The sequence below is a fragment of the Bos grunniens genome, chromosome 7, assembly GCF_055505025.1.
Source record: "Bos grunniens cultivar Pamir isolate PY7600 chromosome 7, Bosgru_T2T1.0, whole genome shotgun sequence".
NCBI classification, from domain to species: domain Eukaryota; kingdom Metazoa; phylum Chordata; class Mammalia; order Artiodactyla; family Bovidae; genus Bos; species Bos grunniens.
The window spans coordinates 81837050-81855745 of NC_141171.1; the positions used below are offsets into that span (position 1 = coordinate 81837050).

The following is an 18696-nucleotide window of genomic DNA, read 5'->3' on the forward strand; positions in this document are numbered from 1 at the left end:
TTACATCTTTGTTTAGTTTCTTTGTTTCGTATCTTAGCTTTGACTCCTTGGAAAACAGACAAAGATGAAGACACGTGTGTAATAATTTTATGAGGATGTGCTTTGGAAAGCGAAGCTTGTAAAAACGGGTGAGAAAAGCAGGACTGGGCAGGAGGAGAAGTTGAACTGCTGGTGCAGGTGGAACATGATTTCAACCAATCCTTCTGGGAATCTGAAGGTGGATGAATCCTCACAGAGGCCCCATACTAAGGCTAGGAAGCCAGGACTTCGTATGACCTCATCAACAAGTCACTTGATGTGGGCTATCCCTTGAGAAAGATACATAACTTGGAGCAAGAAAGCACCTTTTGCCTACGGGCAAATCCTGGAGAGGGAGTCGGCTGTGAATCAACAGCAGGTAAGGAGAAGGAGAACGGGACAACAGAGGATGAGATGGTTGGATGGCATCACCGATTTAAAGGACATAAGCAAACTCTGGGTGATGGTGAAGGACAGGGAGGCTTGGTGTACTGCCGTCCATGGGGTTGCAAAGAGTCAGACATGACTTGAGACTGAACAACAAAAACTACAACACTCTAACAGCTGTGGGCTAAGTGCCTTGGTCCTGTCCATGGAATTTGGGTAGCACACCACAGTGCCCACTATACTGGGTTACACTACCATGGTAACATTACCATGTAACTTCACCAGTGGGAAGTAAATTCAGCCTCCTCTTAACAAGTTAAATTTTCCTTCTGACTTTCCTCTCTTTGTTATCAGCCTCACCATTTTTCCTTACCCAAGGTAGCAGAAAAGAAATCTGAAGATTTCTAAAAATTGCCTTGGGCGATTTTTAACAGTCTGTCACATTTAATTTCCAGCATATTTATCCTTTTAAACAATTTTAAATAATTCACTACAAAGTGAAATCTGGCATAAGTCCTATCTGTCTTTTACTCCCTGAATTACAGAAGAAGCCAACACAACAGATTTCTAGGCAGTTTCCAGGGCTTGGGTTGGGGACTGGTGGTATAACTAAGGAATGAGGAAGGGGGCTGTCTCTTCTTCCTAATTCAGAGAAGAAAGCTTGAGTCATTGGTCAGGCAAATAAATACTCCAATATTCTCTGGGAGTCCTCCTCTGTTTATAAGAATGCAAATGAATAACCTTGACAAAGAATGTTATTTCATGTAAAAAAATGTTTCCACATGAGCTGTTTTCAGAGATTGAGATTTAAAAAAATCTAAGAAGTGGTTGTGGGTACAACCTCACCTTCCACTAATATAACTACACTGTCAAAGACCTAGCTGCCACTCCAAACACTGTCCTCCAAGTACTTGCAGAGAAACACAGGGGATATTAAATTATCATGTAATTAAATTAAATTATCACTTTGCAATCCCACCAATAAGGCTGAGACGGCACTTCTGTTATGAAACCTTGCTTGCAAATCTTTTTACTCTGAGATGAAAACTCCTTCCTGGCAGAAGCAGTTTCAGCCCAAAGGTGAAGTTGTAGATTACATGATTATATCCAGAAGATTCTAAGGACAAAAAATAAAATTTGCTTTTTCTTAAGATTTATGATTTTTGGTTTTTGAATGATTTAACTTGTCCAAAACAAGGATCTATATGTTACCTATTGATGATTTCACATTCTAAATAGAAAGCTTTTTTTTCAAATCTTCAGAACAATTTTGTTGAGTAGTAAAGTGGAATATTTTAATGTTAAGAACTTTTGGATATGCAAAGAAAATATCTACTCCTGAATAACGGACCAGAAACCAGTGCTGACGGTTTGAAGCAAGAACTGTAGGAGGCATGAGCGTTGGTCATCTCCACACCTCCCGTATGCACAGCCCTTACAAGATACTACAATGACGAGCACAGTGTAGGAAAAACACAATCTCAGATTTCTAATAATATAAAAAGGAAAACAGGGCAGGAAAACCCTTGGGGCTCAGTTTTCCTCTTTAAGCCCATGAGGTTTCTTAAGCAAGGTTTCCCATTGGGTGTGTGGGAAAGATGAGGTTCCTCTAAGAACCACCTTAAAGCCTCTAGAGGGGTCCACAGGAGCTGTGCAGCTGACACTAGGTGCCCCAGGACCGTTCAGGGGTGTGTGCTTGTGCCTATACAGGTGACTGAAGATTCTCAGTGCAGGGATGCCTTGTAATGAACAAGCCATAGAGAAGGACCCTACAGAATGGCTTCATCTATCCTCCTTATCCTTCAGACTCTCTTGGCGTCTATCTGGGAGGCTGATGCAAGTGGCAATGGATGGATGCACGGCGGCATAGTGCATGGCGGCCCCATGAAGGGCACACTCAGAGACAGGGGATGATAAGCCAACATCCCCGGACCCAACCGTTTTCCCTCAGGGATGTTTTGGAGAGGTCATCTAAACAAGGCTCTACTGAAATTCTTAAACTTTAACCTGCTTCAGAATCACCCAAAAAGTTTGTTAAAACAGATTCCTGGGCCCCGTACCCAGAGTCTCTGATTCAGCACATCTTGGGTAAAGTCTGAAAAATGTGCATTTCCAACAGATATTCGGTGATGCTGATGCTGCTTGTCTAGGCATCCTACTGTAAGAGCTCATAGTGTAAAGAAAAGTCTCTACTGTCCTATTCTGGGGACTTCTAATTCATTGCTGGACCTGGTGGTGGGGATGACTGCCAAGCGGAGGCGAGTGAATGTCTTAGGTGATGATTCTAATCCCTGAAATGAGCCACAGATCTGAGGTGGGAGCAGAAAGTGTGGAAGAAGTCTGTACGAGAACCTTGGGAAATCAGACAAAAAGCCCATTTGCTTTTCTGCTCCTTTGTGGAGGATAAAGCAAAGTTGTATCACTATACTTCTTGTCATTGATACAAGGGTTCTGTCTGCACGGAGAGGCGTTCCTGTCCCCTTGGGGAACTGCCCTACCCACTCTCCAAGCGTATATTTCTGGTGGGCTTAAAATCAGAGCATTATACCCCAAGGCCACAGGGATGCGTGACCTTCCCTTGCAAATATTCCTTTGGAACATGACGAGAGCCTAGCCAGTCAGAGTTCTTCCTTGGGAATTCGTTAAGTTTACTACTGAAGAAAGTAAGTCATTCATTTTTGGTCACAAAGCTGTAAGAATGTGTCCGAGAGCTGCTGTCAGCCATGCCCACCACCATGTAGAACATGCAAGAGAATGAAGAAGACAAAAGCCAAAAAGAAGGAGGAGAGAACCATGGCAGCAACAAGCCTCTGCCTCTAGACACTAAGGACTCAGAGCTATGTGGGTTCTGCAACAATTTCTTCAGTTCTGCGGTCTCTATCAGTATCTTTCTAACTTCCATGCTTCTCTCATTTCTCCACTCACCCCTGCTTGCTTGCTTCAAGTAATTTTAGTTGTGTTTCTGTCACTTGCAAAGAATCCTGACTAATATAATCAAACCACCACAGACAGAGGTAGAAGAAAGAAGCCTTGGAAGGGCATTGGTCGTGGGATGCTCACATGTGCTGTCAGGCTCTTGTAGCTACAAGAAACAGCCGCACTCAGATCTCCCTGAGTACAAGGACACATACGTGCAGATGGGAAGTGGAAAGCCACCAGAACAAGGAGACAGGCCAGGGCCAGCTACTCTCTAGGGGTTTCTCTCCTGGACTCCCCTCCATGTCAACTCTGCTTCTCAGAGTGTCTGTTCCATTCTCCACTTGCTCCTCTCTGATCAATACTCTCCCACTTTTCAGTGCAAATCCCAGGAGACCAGCTGCTGACATGGCTGTTCCTACTGGGCTGAGCCCCTTATTCGAGGCCGCTGGTGGGTGAGGCACCATCTCTGGTCCCATCAGGGTGTCCTCTGAACAACGATAACCAAACCTGGGGAATTCAGGACAAAGCAGACATCCGTTGTGCCCCGTTGTAGGAGAAGTGTTTCAGAACACCAAGAATGAGGAGTCATAATATGAAAAATCAAACACTAAATCAACATTTGCATGATATATGTACACATATAGCTGGTTCACTTCGTTGTACAGCAGAAACTAACGCAACATTGCAAAGCAATTATACTAAATTAAAAAAAAAACTTAAAAAACGAATTGTACCAGGAAACCAAAAGTATACCAGAGAGGTGGGTATGACACGGAGCAAGGACTCGATGAAGTGATCTGCGCCAGAGCCAGGTGCATTAGGTCCCAGAAAAAGCAGCGAGCCCAGGGTTTGCGCTTTCCAGATCAGAAGTGTGAGGCTTCTCACAGCCCGAGCAAAGCCACGGCCTCTGCTTGGCTTGCATCCCACTACCGACTGGGGGAAACTAGGGATGGTCCCACATTGCCCACTATGTCCATCATCTCTCAGAGACCGCTCACACACTGCGAGCACACTCAGACCGAGGATGGGGTTCTCGTAAGGGACTGTGGGCTAGTCTCTTAGCTTCCGAAGCCTCCGTTTCCTCATCTAAAGATGGCATTATCTGCTTTCATAGGATTACTGTGAACAGCAAATTAGACAATGCCTGTGAAACACTTAGCCCAGCTCCAGGCACAAAGTGTTCATTGAGCACCAGCTATCATTGCTACATCATCATCATCATTATCCTCATTTTCATTAGGATACTTTGAAGGTGAGTGAGTGCAATGTGACTCCTGGGATACATCTGTGAACAAAGCTCATCTCTTGACCTGTTTGCTGATCCTAGTCATTTCTCTAACAAACATTCCCCACTTCCAGATGAAATTAAAATCAGAATATATTTTAATTGGACAGCTATGTGTGAAAAGTGAACACTATACTATTTAGAAGGTCTTTATTTTTAAAAAAGAAAGAGAGGACGGAAGAGAGCAAGCAAGCAGGGAGGAAAAGAAGAAGGGAAGAAAATTGCTTGTCAAAGTCCTCCTTCACTTGTAAGATTTTATACTTCATTATAAAGAGACGCCAACTGCTACCTGAGGTTTCAATGCAGCACCAACTACCAAAAAAAAAAAAAGCCAGAAGAGTTACCTCAAATCATTTCACTCTGTAATACAGAATATCCGGGTGTATTTACCTAGTGTAAAATCATTCATGTGGTCTGACATGCCCCTAGGATTACTAAGAGTTTACTTGAAAAAGATATGAAAAGGTTGGGAGGGTGTGGTTTAAATATAATCTGCAATTTTAAAATTTAACTTTACATATTGCCATGCTGTTCCATTATATATGCAGGAAAGGGAAGAGCAGTATTCTTCAGGCTTGAAAAAAATTAATCCATGTTTCTTGGCATGAAAAACCAATGTTATCTTTAAAATATACATGTATAATGTGAGACATATTATCTAATAAAAATCATGCAATCTAGCTTGTTCACTTTGTAACACATAACGGGGAGTTGATCAAAGAAAACTACTTCCATTTTTATTACTACATTGTTCCTATTTTTATGAACAAAATTTAAAATGCATGATAAAAATCCAATATACAGTAATTGAAACATACAGTCTGACCTCACATTGCTCTGATAAATCTGTTCATTTCTGGCCATTTTCAGTGTTGCTATAGTGAACAGTGTTGACAAGTGGATGAAAAAAAGCTTACAAATGGAATTCTGATCATAGATAAGACTGAACATAAACTATCTCCCCACATTTCTGCATGTTGGGAGGCCCGGTGTGTGCCACAGATGGCCATCTCCCAATAATACATAAAACATTTCTTGCTGGAGCTCAGCTCACATTGTTGAATTCACAGGTCATTTGAACAGAACAATAATTCAATTCACTTAATAATGACCTCACTGGGAACAAACAGACACGGGATGATGCTGTTAGAAGAACAAAATCGTACTAGAGTTTTAAAAATGAAATTCTTAAAAAGCCGCCATGCTCTCTTGTCAAAATAGCACTTAAATGTATTCAGTGTTTGGCGGCCAGGCAGGCTCACTGGGTTAATTTTAGTCTCTGGAATTTTGCTGCAGCGATTCTGTGCCATGTTTTGTCTATGTTCAGGCTGGTAGCTTTCCTGGGAAGGTCAGTGGTGACCACTGAACCCCCTATTGGCTTATTGGCTGAGCTCATTGATGAAGAAGCCTTGAGTACATCATTTTTTTCCTTCTCAAATGGCTGAGATGGCACTCAATGAAGAATGACTGCAGAAAGTTTCAGAAGGGCACGTGGGAATCATTTAACCAAACCAATAAAATCAGCTATTTATGTAAGTAACAGTTATTATAACCTTAACCATCCAGGCCATATTTCTCTGAAATAATTTTTAGGTTTAGGGCTGATTTTATTTCTAGTTTATAAGATGTAAAATCCTGGATTCCTGGCATTGGAAGAAATGAATGGACTCAGGAGAAATCAGAATCTAGATTGACCTCTTTCTAGCAGCTAGTTGCTTGCTAACAAGATAGTATGTATTGATTCCACTAGTATTCACAAGATCAGGTCTTTCCTCCTCGTCTCTATATTATAAAACCAAGACCGAGTGCTACAGAAGTCAGGCCCTTTACTGTCACAGTTTTAACTATTAATACCATGCTCTCCTTTGTTATTCACACATATTATAAAGGCACACAACAAACAGCGAGGGCTTTAACTATGTTTTGCTTGATACATTTTATTAAAATGATTTTTAACTTTTAAGATCCAAATTACAAACTTGCAGAATTAGAGGGATTTTTTTTTTAAAGCAGCTAATGAGGATACAGTTTATTCAAATTATTACTATTTTAGTGGACAGAGGAGCCTGGCAGGCTACAGTCCATGGGGTCACAAGAGTTGGACACAACTTAGCAACTAAACCACCACCACCGATATTGGAGAACAGGGAGAAAATTTTGTAAGACTTCCATCAACAATCATCTCATTGTTTAGTTTAGTTTTATAGTTTAATTATTTTATTCTTTATCCCCCACCCCACACCATCTATCCGAGCAGACTGGAAAAAACTAAATCTACTTTCCTACAGAGTAGGGCCTTTATGCTTGGGAAACATTTTTTATAGGAACTAACCCATTAGCTTATTTCTGTACCTACTTCATCAATATCAGCTGGGAATACCCTGTAATCATGGCAATTTATTAACCTGGCTGTAAAAGCAGGAGAAAGAACACTCATGCTATTTTTCCATGAAAATGGTGGCTAGAGGAAGGTGTGTTTCAGGGGTATCGTAGTGTGGGGTGGAGGGCAGGAAAGAAGAGTTAAAGAAACAGAGTACATTTCCAACGACACATGCATAAGCTTCTAAAGCTTAAAGAGGCATCTATAATCCAAACAAGACATCTCTTTTCCCTCCTCATCTCCCCCTCCCTCCATTTACTGACACTTCTCCCAGAAGACAGTTCTTGCCTCTAAAAGAACTTACTGTGTGAAGGAAAGAAAACACAGACAGTAAATAAATAAGTGGCAGCTGGTAATTTAGGGAACACGTTGGTATTATAGGCGTTCAGAGAAATAGCCATCAGGAAAGGCTTCTTGAAGGAACTGCTAGGCGTGTGTGCGGATCCTGCTCCCGTGACATGTGTTAATTATAGGTTGTCTGTCAATCCCCAGTGAGACAGAAGGGACTTTCCCTTCCTTTCCCACCCCAGAGGGCTCCTTTCTCCTACTATCTCCTGAGAGGCAGGAAGTCCTTCTGTGGCCACGTCCACCATCTCAGTAGCAAAGCTCAGCTCCTCAGCTTACCTGGAGGTAACAGGCAACAACTCAGCTCCCCGGCTTACCTGAGGGCCAGCAGGGCTTTCAGGGACCCAGTAGGATGCTGAAGCATCTCTGTACCTTCCTCTCAAGGGAAAGGGAGGAGGATGGAGCACAGGAAGCTACCCTCCTCTCTGGGCTTAGGCACTCCGAAAGAGGGAGCAGCAGGGAGGAAAAGCCCAGAGAATGCTGCTAATAGTCACAATAGTAACATGTGCCCAGCATTTACTGTGCATGGAAGGTGCAACTGACATGGGTCATTAACCCAAGTGATCCTCACGACAGCCCCGTGAGGAAGTCCTATTAATATCCCCATTTTACAGATGAGGTACAGAAAAGCTAAAGAACTTTCCTAAGATCACACAGCTACTCAACTGGCATCGTTTGGACTGGAGCCCAGTCTCAGCCAGACTCCAGCACCTCTGCTCCTAACGTGGCTCGCAACTCAGGCTGCACTTAGAGAGCTGTTAAACAGTACTGATACCTGGGCCTGCATCCCAGAAATATGGATTTAATTGATCTGTAGTGGGGCCCAGGGCAGGAGGACTCTTGAAATTTCCCCAGGTGATGCTAATGTGAGGCCAGGATTGCCAGCCACGCTATTTCTCCTCCCGCCCTCCTGCTTTCTCATTATCTCTGCACCTCTCCCCTCCTCCCTGTTACTCAGAAGGTTCTGTCTTGATCCCTTTATCTTCCCACACAAAACAGCCCTTGAGATGTTTGAAAATGTGTCCATGAATTCTCTGACATTCCTTCCTTCAAAAGGTAGAACCTGAACCTCGTCCCCTTCAGTGCAGGCCAAATGTAGAGACTGGCTTCTAATGAATGGAATTTGGTGGAAATGATAGTCAGTGGCTTCCACGACCAGGTCCTAAAAGTCCTAAAAGATACTGCAACTTCTTTTTTGTCCCTGCTTGTGAATCATAGAGTGCTCACTCTGGGGAAAACTAGCTGCTACACCACAAGAACACTCAAACAGCCCCATGGAGTGGACCTAATGGCAAGAAACTGTGGATTCCTGCCAATGGGCAACAAAAAACTAGGCCTTCTGAAGCAAATAACCCTTCAGTGAGTGAAACTGGGAGTGAATCTTCCAACCCCAGTGAACCCTCAAAATGACTGCAGCCCCAGTTGACATCTTGAATGCCAACTCATGAGAGACCCTGTGCTGGAACCATCATGCTAAATTGCTTCCAGATTCCTGACTCTCAGAAGCTGTGAGATAATAAATGCTCGTTGCTTTGTGCTGATAAATTGTGGGGTGGTTTGTTATGTAGCAAGAGATAACTAATACAGGCATCTCCCTCCGCACTCCACGCCAGACCCTCCCAACCTTGACTTGGAGCAGGGGAAGTTGCCAGGGCTGCAACAGAAGTGTCTGACATCCCAAGGTGGAATTCTGAATGTCTTTACCATAGAAACGTAGCTCTATGCATATTTATATATGTACATATATGTATGTAAATACATAGGAAAAGTCTGGAAGAGACAAGCCATACTATTAACAGTGTTAGAGGCAGAGAAAAGGGAGAAGTGGGGTTGGAGAAGAAAGTCAAGGGGAATTTTCCTTCCTTGCTTGTCGGCTGCTGTGTTATTTGGATACTGCACACCAAGAATGTGTCTATGCATCACCTGGGTAATTAAACATATTTTTCCTACATAAAAGCAGGGGAAGTTTTTTTTAAAAAAAAAAAAAGGAAGAAGAAGTGCAATCATACCTGAGGATGGGTTCTGTTGGCAGTCGAGTTATTAAGAAAATAGTTCTTCAAGAACATTATGGTTAGGTAGTATTGATCTTCGCAGCCTGTTCTGACTGCCTTAGCACCAGGTAGATCGTAGGCACACTGGATCGTAGGCACTGTGGTGATGAAGAATTAAGAACAGCTGGGCTTAGAGCCTTGATGCACATGTGTTTTCGATTCCTGACTCTGACACTTACCAGCTTGGCAAGTCATGCAACTGTTCTGGACCCATTCTTTCCTATCTGTAAAGTTGGGAGAATAATGTAGAAATTTAAAAAGCTAAATATATAAGGGGCCTGAAACAGTAAATGATCCAAAGGCAGCACTCATTGAATGGTAGCTATCATCCTATGGAAAAAATATTTTTCTAGTTTCAAACACATAATGGGGATTATGACATGAAAATAAACTGAAAAGCAAAAGTGTTAGTTGCTCAATTGTGTCCGACTCTATCCTATCCTGTACACAGACATTAGAGGTTTGCACATGGGGAGCCAACCTATAGACCTCAGAAGTGAAAACAGTGTTTTGTTTGACCCACATAGTGTTGCTGAAAACAGTGAATTTTTTGCCTGCATTTAATTTTGGAAGATGGATTTCAAGGGCTTCCCAGGTGGTCTAATGGTTAAGGGCTTCCACTACATGGGGCAGAGGTTCAATCTCTGGTCGGGGAACTAAGACATGCCAGTGGTGTGGCAAAAATATATGTATAAATAAATGAATAAATAAACGTGGTGTTGGTGGTTTAGTCGCTAAGTTATGACCGACTTGTGATCCTGTGGACTGTAGCCCACTAGGCTCCTCTGTCTATAGGATTCTCCAGGCAAGAATACTGGAATGGGTCGCCATTTCCTTCTCCAGGGCATCTTCCCGACCCAAGGATCAAACCCGAGTCTCCTGCATTGCAGGTGGATTCTTTACTGCTGAGCCACCAGGAAAACCCACATAAATACATACATGTATATTTCAGGCTGCTCTTAAAAAACTGATACATCTGCCTATCTCGGGCCAGTTGGCTGGCACTGAGTCATGGGTTTCTCTTTAGTCAGGATAAGTGTTCTCCAGAAGGTCGCAATTCCTGCGTGGACTGGCCTGTGTTACTCATTGGGGGTAACCCCCCCACTCCCCACCCCTACAGGCTCTGAGTTTGCACCACTGAAACTTGGGATGTTTACTTCAATGCAACAAGAGTGTTATTGGGGTAGGATGATCACATGCTTCTATAATTATAAAAACTGCCTCAGCGTGCCTGCAATGTAGAGATCCCAGAAATGAAGGCCATCTCTCTCTGTTTACTTTTTAATGAACTGAAGAAAAGGAATGTAGAGCTCTCTAAAATGTTTCTATGAGGAGATGAAGAGCTGCTATTTATAATCTACTATGCTTCTGCAATGAGCTGATATTTATTATGAGAAGGACCTCAGTCTCTCACACACCATAGAGCTGCATGGCATCATAGCCCATCTATTTATGTCATCTTTTCCGTTTGACCAAGTAGGCTGGGATTCTTTCCCTCTGCGCATGCTCAGATCCTACAAACGGAAGAAAAAGCTGAACCACGACCCTTGCCTTTGATATATGGAGATGCTTATCAATTTTGGCGATATTGAGTTCCTTTTTAATATCATGGAGTCACTTGTGAATCAATACCTGTCCCATACTTGCTTAATAAATGTTTCTGTCTGACCGTTATTAAAAACAAACAACAAAATCAGTCCTATTTCCTTAACTCTGCTTGAAGATCTCTCCATGGCAAAATTATTCCATAATTAACAAAAGTAAAATGTGAATTTGTGGTAAAAAGAATCCTTCATTTGCTAGTTAATTTTCTTAGCCTAAATCATTTCCCCCCAACATTTTATTAAGAAAACTTTCAGAGATTCCCTTGTGGCTCAGCAGTAAAGAATCTGCCTGCCAATGCAGGAGACACGGGTTCGATCCCTGGTCTGGGAAGATCCCCTATGCGGCGGAGCAACCAAGTCCATCCGCCACAACTACTTAGCCCTCGCTCTAGAGGCCATGCTCTGCACACAACAAGAAAAGCCTCCACCAGGCGAAGCTCACACACCGCAACTAGAGAGCAGCCTCCACCCACTACAAGAGAAAAGCCTGCACCTGTCAGAGCCAAAAATAAATAAATAAATTCATAAAAAACAAAAGAGAGAAGGCTGTTTAAAAAAAAAAACAAGAAAACTTTCAAACATACAGAAAAATTGGAAGAATGGCAGTCAATACCTATATATTTACCATCTAGATTCTGCAGTTTACATTTGCTATACTTATCACATGAATCTATCAATTCATGTTCATTTCTTGCTGCACTGGGTCTTCCTTGCTTTTGCATGGGCTTTCTCTAGTTGCAGTGAGTGGAGGCTACTCTAGTTGTGGTGTGTGGGCTTCTCATTATGGTGGCTTCTCTTGCTGTAGAGCACACACTCTAGGTGTGTGGGTTTCAGCAGCTGTGGCACACAGGCTCAGGATTTGTGGCACATGAGCCCAGTTGCTCTGTGGCATGTGGAATCTACCTGGACTGAGGATCAAACCCATGTCCTGGGCGTTGACGGGCAGATTCTTATCCCTGGGTCACCAGGGAAATCCTCATCTTCATTTCTTGATACCTTGATACATTTCAAAATAACTTACAAACATCAGTACATTTTACCCCTAAACACTTCAGCATGCATATCATTAGAGTTCAGTATCTGTTTATGGGTTTTAAAAACATGTTTTTAGTGTAGTAACATATCCATAACACTTATCATTTGAATCATATGTAAGTATACAGTCTGGAGGCATGCAGTATGCTCACCTGAGCATGTAAATCATCACCACATCCGTCTCCAGAAGTTTTCATTTTCCCCAACTGTAACTGTCTACCCATTAGACACTAAAGCCCCACTCTCCCCTCCCACCAGCCCCTGCAACCACCATTCTACTTTCTATCTCTGTGAATTTAACTATTGAAGGTACCCATGTAAGTGGAATCATATACTATTTGTCTTTCTGTGACTGGCTTATTTCACTTAGTATAATGTTTTTGAAGTTCACCCATATGGTAGCATGCATCAGAATGTAATTCCTGCTGTTGCTACTGCTACTGCTAAGTCACTTCAGTCGTGTCCGACTCTGTGCTTTCTCTAGTTGCGTAGAGAAATCCCATGGACGGAGGAGCCTGGTGGGCTGCAGTCCATGGGGTCGCTAGAGTCGGACACAACTGAGCGACTTCACTTTCACTTTTCACTTTCATGCATTGGAGAAGGAAATGGCAACCCACTCCAGTGTTCTTGCCTGGAGAATCCCAGGGACGGGGGAGCCTGGTGGGCTGCCGCCTATGGGGTCGCACAGAGTCGGACACGACTGAAGTGACTTAGCAGCAGTGGCAGCAGCCACAAATGCATACTCTAGTGGATTTTTTTGCTTCTTTTTTAGGCCCTCCAAATATGTAAGAAATTTTCACTTAGAACGCTGCCACTTTCTTGGCCAAAATCCTAATGGAAAGTGTATGAGCTCGGATGACGTCAAGGTGTCTAGTTTCAGGATCTACTGACCTTTTACCTGTTCACAGATTTTAAAGGAACTCACAGTCCTGAAAACAGGAATTTGCAAAAAATTATCTCCATCTTCTACTACTGACTATAAACACTTTACCCTTTGTGAGCAGTAAGTATAATAGTTTCAAAAAAGGGATTTTTTAAAAAACAGATGAATGCATGGCATGCTCATTTTTTTAGCTTCTGCCCATCACCAGGGGGTGAGATGATCCCCCCCTGCATCTCTCATGCAGATTTTCCAGAGTCTACAGTGAGGCTCTTTCTAAAAATTCTAAGCAGGCAGTAAGCAAAGTTTATCTTGCACATCAAGAATTTACATTATTGAAAATGAAAACAACAACGGCCGTAGCCTGTTTTTGCAATCTGATTGGCAAAAAGTGATAGTAGTCTCTTTGTGAAGGCTGCGGAGAAACAGGCCTTCTCTGATACTGTAGATGGCATTAAACGGTAGGACAATTTGCTAAAGTCTGTTAATATTTTTAATATACCTTTTGCCAACTCCAGGAATTTCACTTCTAGGAATTTTTCTTACAGAAATGCTTATATAAGTGCACCAAGATATACGTGTACACTGTTGTTCATTGCCACACGGCTTATAGTAGCAAAAAATTGGAAAGAACCCAAATATCAGTCAGTAGGTAACTGCTAAAAATAAATCCTAATATACCCACATTTAACTGGTGTAACTTGCTTTACGAGTTTGGACACAAATAAGGTTACATCGTTTTTATTTTTTTCAAATTATATTAGACCCAAATATCTATGTGCCAGATTAGTGCCAGAGGAAGTCCACTGCCTGTCTTCTTTCTTAAGGCCTGTTCCCTCCTGTGAATTATCCAGCCACCCTGGGGCTTTACTTCTTGCAAAGTGGCCAGTCCTGCTTCTAAATGCCTCATGGAGAGAGAACTAGGGAATCTGATTAGTCTATTAGAAGCCTTATTTTCAGCGTCTGTTGCTTCTGTTTGCCATAACATGGCTGATGAAAGCTGTAAAAGTAATAAATAGGGTTGAGCATTGTAAAATGAAGAATAAAAAAAAGATTTGATTGAAACTTTGTTTTGAAAAATTTCAAGATTATCTTATCTTTAAATATGATTTATCTTTGAAGATATACATATCACAACTCTAATTGCAACAATGCTCTAATTTTTAGAATAAACAAAGGATGACTCAAGTGTTGATTTAGTGAAGGGAATAATTTTTCTAGCAAAATTATGTGATAGCAAATTTTGACACCCTTCACTTCACACTGACTTTTATAGCAGAATCATACAAAGGTCATTTTGAAAAAAGATGTGAGGGCTTCATCAATTTTCCCGAGAGCCTATCTTAATCCTTTGATATTCAAATAATTTTCCTTTTGAAGAATTTATCCTCTTATCATCCTTGTTGTTTTTCTCATCTTTAATTGTTAACTGGCCCAACATTGCCGGATACTCATTTGGTTATGGAACAGTTCTCCAGAATCATTTTCAATGACTTCATAAAATCCTGCATCTTTTGCAAGATTAGCAATTTTACATAGCAACTGAAATGCATTTTATTTACATTGTCTTGTTGGATGTTTACAACATCTACAATCAGCAAAATTGACTGGCTGAGTGGGAATAAATGCTGGTATTAAATTGGGAGGGCTCTTTGAGTGGGGACTAATTTAGTAAGTGGCCAGTTCATTAGTGGATATATTCCTGTTACGACCAATTTCTGCTTTCCTACACAACTTATCCACTATAGGGATCAGATAATGGTAATGAATAGTTGGATCACAAGAAACTTGTATTATGCAGCTCTAAGTAAGAATGAAGTGTGTGTTGACATGGAGGAATGTTCACAACGCATTGTTAAATGAAAAAAGCAAGCTCCAAAAGTCAATGAACTGTGTAACTGTTTCTATGAAATAACAATAAATGTTAGTATATGTGTCAAAAACAACTAAATAAAACAACCTGGAAGAATATAGTCCGAAATATTAGCAATTATTTTCCAGTAGGTATGTGGAGAATGGAGAAAGCCATCTAGGGAGCCTTATTTTTAATGAGTACTTATTACACTTCCAAAACAAAAATTAAAGATATTTTAAACTAGTATAGTTGAGATAGGGCCAGAATAAAAAAAAGAAAAAGGAACGAGAAATGGGCTATTATTTCATTAGTGTCCAAACTGTGTTTTCCTAGCAAGAGCTTCTATAGGCCTGTTTTGAAAGTGCATAATAGGATTCTTCAATACGAACTTGTTTTGTTATAAACACCCCAGAACTCTTTCTCAAAATAACCAAACAGCAAACATTGGCTGAGAATCTGTTATTTTCAAGGTACTGTGTTACATTTAGTGTCCAGAGGGATACAAGGACCTATGAGACTGCTGGAACCTGTCCTCAGAAAGCTCTCAGTCTAGTTGAACGGTGAGAAGCTGCTCAGTCAATGAGGTTGGCAACAGCACTTGGTCATCAGTGACTGTGGTCTGAGCAACAGCATGCAGCTATATGACGGGACAACTGAGAAACTGGCGCTCTGACTTCTGAGTCTTTGCTTCTACTTTGGTTTCAATGGGTCAGATACTAGATGAGAGTGTAAAATATTACACTGACTCTAAGGTATTAACTTTTAGAGAATAATGCAACCCTTCACTTCCATGGGAAGGGAAATTCACAGATTGATCCAAAGGTTATTTAGAGCTCCATCAAAATCTTGTGAGAGCTTCTGATGGGGATACTAATGAAGTGAGATGGTAAACAATGGATATTGTGTTTCCATCTTCTGCCCTATTTTATGAAGGAGGAACTTAAGACTGACTCAGGGTTACACTGCTGCTAAGACAGAATCAGGATTTGAACCCAGCACTATGACAGTTGAGCTGGCACTCTTAATTTTTCTGACCCGCTCCTTCCTCATTGCAGGCTAATCGTCACCTGGAAGGAAGAAATGTTCAGCATGGTGCTAATTGATGTGTATATTTACTGTGAAGTACTACCCCAGGAGAAAAGAGGCAACCAGCTGCATGAATGGAATTTGGAGAAAGGTAATACCTCCTGGCAGACAACAGCAAGATCCATGAAATCACTGTAGTCTTCCTGGATAAGAGTTTGCCAAGATTTCTGTAGACTCGGTCTTCCTTTCCACTCCTGGAAATAACCCCTTTAGGGCAGAGTTGAAGCACAAAACACAGTAACACGTTCTCTTCTGCCTGTATTCTACCTAAACAGTGGATAATTAGAAGTGCTTTGGGTTCTGAATTCAGCTGCAACAACAAACACTTTAAATAGTTGCCATTAAGATACCTGAATTACAGCCTCACTTTGTATGGCATCTTCACTATCTAGAATGAAAGTGTTTTCTATGGTATATAACATAACCTAGAGTGATTAGTGTAGTATGCCATGCTGCTGCTGCTGCTAAGTCACTTCAGTCGTGTCCGACTCTGTGCGACCCCATAGGCGGCAGCCCACCAGGCTCCCCCGTCCCTGGGATTCTCCAGGCAAGAACACTGGAGTGGGTTGCCATTTCCTTCTCCAACGCATGAGAGTGAAAAGTGAAAGTGAAGTCGCTCAGTCGTGTTTGACTCTAGCGACCCCGTGGACTGCAGCCTACCAGGCTCCTCCATCCATGGGATTTTCCAGGCAGGAGTACTGGAGTGGGGTGCCATTGCCTTCTCCCATGCCATGCTAGTTACCACTTAATTTTACCAACTCATTCTGTAGAACACTTTGAAATACAAGGCAAGTACAACTTAACTGTCCTTAGATTTTGAAAGTGAAGTGTTAGTTGCTCAGGTGTGTCCAACTCTTTGCGACCCCATGAACCTCACCAGGCTCCTCCGTCCATGGGATTTTCCAGGCAAGAATATGGGAGTGGGTAGCCATTCCCTTCTCCACGGGATCTTCCAAACCAAGGGATTAAACCCAGGTCTCCTTTACTGTCTGAGCCACCAGGGAAGCCCCTTATCATTAGAGTTTAGGTTGGATTTATGACCCATTCTGGAAGAGTTAAAGAACCTTTAAATAGTGTATATTTTTAAAAGAAAAAAAAAACACTTAACCTTTTAGGCAAAGTATATTATGTATTAGCTTGCAAAATTGTATCATAGAAGAACCAAATATAAGGAAAAAAGGTTTCAGTTCACTACTGTAGTCATTATGAAATTCAAGACAAATTATTTAGGTCACTTTTCTTGTTGCAGAGTAAAAACAAACTGCTTCTTACACCCACTCTTGGGACAGTACATGAAATGCAAAAATACCCCTTTTATGGAAAATGCCCGGGAGTCATCGCCTTGAAAAATTTCTAAAAAATGTTCTTGACATCCTGAACAACAGGAAAATAACTTGTGGATAATGAGCAACACATTCTTTCTCTCCTTCTTTGCCTTCTTTATCTCTGAGAATGTAAGGACTTGGCATTAAACATTGCAATGACTTATCGACAACCTCAAAGTTCTATGAAAAAAATAAGTTGCAGATTTGCTGAGAGAAGCATCAGAATCCGAAACATGACTGTCTCAGAGCAAATCACTTTACTAGTGAGTGGGCCCAGCTATCCACCTGGTAATCACAGCTTAAGCAAGGCCTTATGGTTCTCTTTATTTGTTACATCTGCAATAAATACTGCCAAAAGATAATAGCTTTGTTTCTTTGTGAAAAATGTCTCTGAAAAGAAAGTCAACTGCTAGTGTAGTGCTGAAAAGTGAGGGCATTTATTAATTGGCATGATTAGATTTAGATAATTCCATGATTTTATTTATATTTATATTATGTTAAAAATTAGATGCATGACATTGAAGGCTTTTTGCTGCTGCTGCTGCTGCTGCTAAGTCACTTCAGTTATGTCCAACTCTGTGCGACCCAATAGATGGCAGCCCACCAGGCTCCCCCATCCCTGGGATTCTCCAGGCAAGAACACTGGAGTGGGTTGGAAGGCCTCTTGGTGTACTTTTATTTTTTAAAATTTAAGTGTAGTATAGTTGATTTACAATGTTCAGGTATACAGCAAAGTGTTTCAGTTTTTTATATGTGTGTGTGTGTGTGTGTGTGTGTGTATAACGCTTCCCTGGTGACTCAGACAGTAAAGCGTCTGCCTACAATGTGCAAGACCGGGGTTCGATCCCTGGGTCGGGAAGATCCCCTGGAGAAGGAAATGGCAACCCACTCCAGTATTCTTGCCTAGAGAATCCCATTGAGGGAGGAGCCTAGTGCAGGCTATAGTCCATGGGTTGCAAAGAGTCAGACACGACTGAGTGACTTTACTTTCTTTCATATATACTGTGCTTAGTATACATATATGTAAAATCAGTCGTGTCCGGCTCTTTGAGAGCCCATGGACTGTAGCGCTCCAGGCTCCTCTGTCCATGGGGATTCTCCAGGCAAGAATACTGGAGTGGGTTGCCATGCCCTCCTCCAGGGGATCTTCCCAATCCAGGGATCAAAACCAGGCCTCCCACATTGCAGGCAGATTTTTTATCATCTGATCACCAGGGAAGCCCATGTATACACATATATATTAATTCTTTTTAGATTTTTTTCCCTCATATAGGTTATCACATAATATTAAGTAGAGTTCCCTGTGCTATACAGTAAATCCTTGTTGATAATCTATCATAGATATAGTAGTATGTGCACATTCAACCCAAACTCCTGATTTAGCCCTCCCCACCACACTTCCCCTATGGTAACCATAAGTTTGTTTTCAATATCTGTAAGCCTGTTTTGTAAATAAGTTCATTTGTATCATTTTAAAAATTAGATTTCACATGTAAGTGATATCATATGATATTTGTATTTCTTTG

At 41.6% G+C, this 18696-nt stretch overlaps 1 long non-coding RNA gene across 5 annotated transcripts in view; it reads right to left on the reverse strand.

Moving 5' to 3' along the window:
- LOC147369888 (uncharacterized) overlaps window positions 1-9604 on the reverse strand; it is an 83796-nt gene extending 74192 nt beyond the window's left edge. Inside the window, exon 1 of one of the 5 annotated variants that reach the window (XR_015168051.1) lies at window positions 9344-9604. This is a non-coding gene — a long non-coding RNA (uncharacterized LOC147369888). Of the gene's footprint in view, window positions 1-7651; window positions 8117-9343 lie in introns of those variants that run through there. The other 4 variants (XR_015168052.1, XR_015168054.1, XR_015168050.1 and 1 more) reach the window with 4 other exon arrangements.
- Between the last annotated feature and the right edge of the window lie 9092 nt (window positions 9605-18696).